Here is a 5,568-nt window from a genome sequence, read left to right as displayed (position 1 = left end):
ACCCAACAAAGCAAGCCTGCACCAATCTACTCCAATCTGGGGTACGACAGACTAGATATTTATTGAAGAAGAAGTACTTCATCAGTGTCCTAGCTGATCAAATCAGAACAACTTCCCCTATTCCAACTATAACTGATGAACAGTGGCTGGCCCTTGTGGCAAAGTGGTCTAGTCCAAAAGGGAGGGTATGATGTGCCATAAGACAACAACTTCTCTGTTTTGTCTACTTTATCTGCAACTTACTTGTTTTCATTTCAGGAAGTAGCTGAGAAGAACAAGACCAACCGTACTAAGGTCAAACACCATCAGTCGACGGGATCTCGTAGCTACATCTCGCACTTGTACACATATGTAAGTGCTAAAAATCTAGTACAATACGTTTTCTATTTGTGTGTAGATACAGAAGCTAATTTTTCTGCATTTCTTTCTCAAACTACATACAGATGGAGAAAAACAAGGATCATGATGTCAATGCCATGGAGATGTTCAAGGAATGCCATACCAGTAAGAAGAATGGTATGACAGATCAAGTCAAAGAGACACTTGTAAGTCCCTACACCTCATTGATGGATGGGTTGTGTACATATGTCAGTTTATATTCAGAATTGGTTGCTGGGTGCGATTATCATATGCCACAATTTGTATGATGTGTCTGGATGGTCCTATCTTTACTTGTGAAATTGCTTGAAGGGACTAAAATTGATTGCTGGCTGGGATTAAAATACATAGAAAAAATGGTCATACATGCTTACACCTATATATCCAGTTATATGCTTGCTGAAATGGAAAGTGCTTGCATACACATATATGCAGCTATATATGTAGTTTATATTCTCATATGTAACATGGTTGTGTACACATACATTCTTGTAACATGGATTATCTGATGTTCTCTAATGATTGTGTTATCTTGTAACATGGATTATCTGATGTTTTCCATTTCTTTTCTTGAAACATGGTTTCTGTATAAGTAACTTATCAAATTTGCATCTCTCTGATGTAGAGTGCCATGGAAAACATGTTGGCCCAACCTGCTGAAGGTTTAGAGACACCAAGATCTAGTACTGAAATTGTTTCCAAGGTCCTCTCACAAACCAGTGCTGCTTCTACATTCCTGAAGAATGCTGGTCTTCAAACACCAGGGTCAAAATCTACTGGATCAGTTGCAAGAGAAGCACAACTTCAGGAACAGCTACAGGCAGAGAAGATGCGGGCTGATCTACTTCAACAAGAACTAGACACCTTGAAGAAGAAAGGTGAAGAAACAGAAGATGCATTGGCCAAGACCCAAGAAGTAGTGCTCAAGACCCAGCAGGAGATGGAGGAGTTCAAGAAGAAACAAGAAGCCAATGATCTACTACTTCAGCGCATCTTGAACATCAACGCAGGTAACAAAGCTACTTAGCTTGTTCCTACGCTTGCTAGGTACCACTGTAGTTGCCTGTAGTTCCTTGGTGCTGAGCAGGTTGGTTATGTCACTTGTGAACGAATTTGTGTGTGAAGTGGTGGTTCCAATGATGTGTGTGAACTTATGGTTCCCCTGTGTTTGGGAACTTTGGTTGTATGAACAATAAGTCTGACTGTGATGTATGAACCTGTGTTCTATGTTTGCTAAGGCTGGCCATGTATGGTACCTATGCATTATTTCAAATTCGTCAAATGCCTATGCAAATTTCTATGACAAAAAAAACGTCATTATGTCACGTGCTGCCACTTCAGCGCCCACGTGCTGCAATGTCAACGCCCACAGAACGCCTACTAGCCCAACACGTGTCAACCTACGAGCCCAACACGTTTCAATCAAAGAGCCCAACACATGTCAATCTACCAGCCGTACACGTGTCAACCTTGTGACCATACACGTGTACGCTGCAAGCCGGCTGAAACAGTTCAGTGACGGGGGAAAAATCGTCATGGATGTAACGATATCTATGACAAAATACACAAAATTGTCAAGGTGCAACAGCTATGACGCTACAAAGATGATGAAGACGATTTCGTCATAGCATCGTCACAAATATATGTCCATGACGTTTTTGGCCTTTACTATGACAAAAGTGGATTGTCTTGGATGTGGACTTTTTTAGTAGTGTTTGGCTATAACTATTAGCACCATGTGGAGCTGAATCATGAGTTTTAGTACCCGAATGTCTTCCTAAAATTTCACTAATTCGGCTATGGTCATGAGTGAAATACGAAGCCAAATTATGGGCATTGATCTTTGCATAAGGTGCTGAATTTTCATTGATTCAGCTATGGTTACTAGTAACATGTGAAGCCAAATCATGAGTATTAGCACTTAAATACCTTGCTGATTTTTCATTAATTTGGCTCGAGTTGGGAGTAACATATGAAGCCGAATTATGAATAGGAGCATTGGCATATGGTGCTGAATTCTGAGAGTAATTGGCCCAATAATTAGCATTGTCATAGCCAATTCTCTCATTCATCGGCGTGTCTTATGGTGGAACCACATATTATGAACTTATAGCCGATGAATAAAGATTTACATGTTGTATGTTGCTAGTAGCATCAAAACATGAAGAGTTTACAACATGCATCAGCTCTTGACCATAATATCCATAATTATGATGTGTATTATAAGGAGCATTATCAAAAGGACCAGCCGATACAACATATCTAGTATGATTATGACTAGCAACATCAACATGAGAGTTCATAGAACATGTAAAATAATTATTAGAATCATAAGATGCATTTGCAAGCTGTACCTTGAGGTAATTGTAGTAGTTTTGTGATGCAACACTGTAAGAAAAATGGACCCTAGGCCCATTTACTTTGGATTTTGGTATTTCATGACCAACACAACCAAACTGAACTAATCAATTTGCAAGTGTTTGTTTTGTAGTCCAACAGTGTGCAAGACATGACTTGGACGAAGGCAACGTAATGATCCGATGATCAACACCTTAAGAAAGACCTTAGGAGCACAAGAAAAGACCCAAGATATCAAGCAAAGTCCAAGCATGAAGATAGGAACCAAGCCATACGCAAGATCGCGAAGAAACAAGCTCATAGAGGTGACCGAACGCTGGACCAGACACTGGAAGCATGACCAGACGTTGGACCGGTGGCTCAGCAGATAGGCGACCGGACGTGAGGACCGGACGCGTCCGGTCAGGACGATTCAGTGTCCGGTCAGTAGCAGATTTGCGGGAGTTCGACCCCAACGGCTACTTTCTCAGTGGGGCTTATAAATACAACCCCCAACCGGCCATTTGAAGAGTATGGAACTGAGGAAACATACCAAGGGTGTTGATACACCATTTTAGTGATCTCCACATGCATAGTGCTTAGTGTTTTATTAGGTGATTAGCATAAGTGCTTTGCGAAGTACTTAGGTTGATTAGACCACCGCTTATGCGCTTGCTCTAGGTGTATGCCTAGTGTTTAGTGAGGTTTGCATACCTCTTGCCACCCCATGCTTGTGAGCACAAGTGTTGTACATCGAAGGGGCTTGAAGTCTTGTGAGATCACACCAATCGCGTTTGTGGTGTGGCCGCCACCGTGTATCGGAGGGAACAAGGCCCGCGGTGTTTCGGCCGGAAGCTTGATAGTGAAGACGACGGGGAGCATCTGAGAGAGGCTTGTCGAGAGGCACATCGGAGACCCACTTGCACATGGGGAAGGCCTAAGGCTATCCACAGAGTTACTCGACTATGAGCTTGGCCCTTGTGAGGGATTCCTTGCGAGAGGCTCCAACGAGGACTAGGAGGAAGCTTGCGCGCTTCTCGATACCTCGGTAAAAATATCAGAGTCATCGACGGAAGTTTGCATATCTCTACCTTGCTCTTTAGCTTCCACATTTACATTGTTTACTTTACTATGATTGCAGTAGAGATAGCAACACATTAGCAAAACCATAGTTGCACATCTAGATAGTTTATCTATTGCATAGGTTTTGCTAGGGTTAGAAAAAGAGGCTATAGTTTTGAGTTAGATTTTTTAAGTTGCCTAATTCACCCACCCCCTCTTAGGCATCATGGTCCCTTCAATTGGTATCAGAGCTGATTGGCTCATATTTAGACCCTTGACTTAACCGTCGTTGAGCCAACGCAATTGTAGAGTGGTTGGGATGGATACCGCTAGGCCTCCATAGTTTGACGGCACTAACTTCCCATACTATAAAGCTAGAATGGCTTGCCACCTTGAGGCGGTCGATTTAGGTGTATGGAGACTCACTCGTGATGGGATGAAACCCATTAAGAATCCCGAAAAGCCCACAAAGAATGACGAAAAAGAAATGCATTTTAATGCTAGAGCTAAGAATTGCTTGTTTGAATCATTTAGCATGGATGTGTTTAACCAAGTGTTCACCTTAAATACGGCACATAAAATTTGGTTAAAACTCCAAGAGCTCCATGACGGCACAAGTAATGTCCGTGAGCAAAAACATTATCTAGCTAAGCAAAATTATGATTCCTTTGCTATGAATGATGATGAGCTTGTTCATGATATGTATTCTTGATTGAATCTAATTATCAATGAGCTCCATTCAATAGGATTATTAAAGCTAGATGATGCAGACATCGTAAGGAAGATCATCTCCGTTCTACCACAAAAGAAATATGCAAGCATCATCACCATCCTTCACAACATGGAGAACTTGAGCACCATGACCCCGGGCATTGTCATTGGCAAGCTAGTGGCATTTGAAATGTCACATAAGATGGGTCAAGAAGAAGCATCTTCATCAAGCAAAGGCAAAGCTCTCGCTTGTAGCGAGAAGAAAAAGATAAAGGGCAAGAAAGTTGAGTCAAGCTCAAGCTCAAGCTCCTCAAGTGAAGAAGAAGAAGATGAGGATGATGATGATGAACAAGAATCAAGTGATGATGATCAATCTTCCTCCTCCACCTCTGACCTTGATGAAGAATCAATCAAACTTATTAAAAAGGTGGAGAAGATGATCGTAAGGCTCAATATCAAGGGTGTGCCCATCCAAATTCAAGACCTCATTTTCACTAATCAAAGAAACGAGCAAAGAAAGAGGGGATGCTATGGATGCGGCGAGTTGGGGCACTTTGTGGAAGTTTGTCCAAACAAGCCCACACCCAAGACAAAGAAGAAGGCGTGCAAGAACAAAGCTCTCACAACAATAAGGTCATGGGATGATTCTTCAAGTGAAGAAGAAAACCATCACAAGAGGCGAGGCCACAAGCACTCATCATCAAGCTCTTCTCGTGTGTGCCTTATGGCACGAGGTAACAAAAGCTCATCCTCTAGTGAGAGTGATAGTAATGATGATTTACCTTCTTACAATACAATTGTGCAATAAAATCTTAAATATGCTAAAGTTTGCACTAGTCAACAAAAGAAGCTCAAAACTTTAAAAGAAGAGCTAGGTAGTTCACAAGAAGCATACAAGAATTTGCTTGAACAATATGAAAACTTTGCAAATCTCAATGTTGAACTATCTACTAGAATTGAGCAACTTGAGGCTAGTGCAACAACAAGTGCATGCACAATTAATGATAAGCAACTTGAAAAGAAAAATGAAAAATTAAAAGAAAAGTTAGCTAGCTCACAAAATGATTATCAAAGTTTGCT

At 41.3% G+C, this 5,568-nt stretch overlaps 1 long non-coding RNA gene across 1 annotated transcript; it reads left to right on the top strand.

The window, feature by feature from the left end:
• Nucleotides 1-316: 316 nt before the first annotated feature.
• Nucleotides 317-1,016, top strand: LOC136518988 (uncharacterized). The gene is made up of 3 exons (XR_010774665.1): nt 317-351; nt 444-545; nt 1,004-1,016. It is a non-coding gene; the product is annotated as an uncharacterized lncRNA (long non-coding RNA).
• Nucleotides 1,017-5,568: the final 4,552 nt, after the last annotated feature.

The sequence above is a fragment of the Miscanthus floridulus genome, chromosome 17, assembly GCF_019320115.1.
Source record: "Miscanthus floridulus cultivar M001 chromosome 17, ASM1932011v1, whole genome shotgun sequence".
Lineage (NCBI taxonomy): Eukaryota > Viridiplantae > Streptophyta > Magnoliopsida > Poales > Poaceae > Miscanthus > Miscanthus floridulus.
This window is presented reverse-complemented; position numbering and strand designations above follow the sequence as displayed.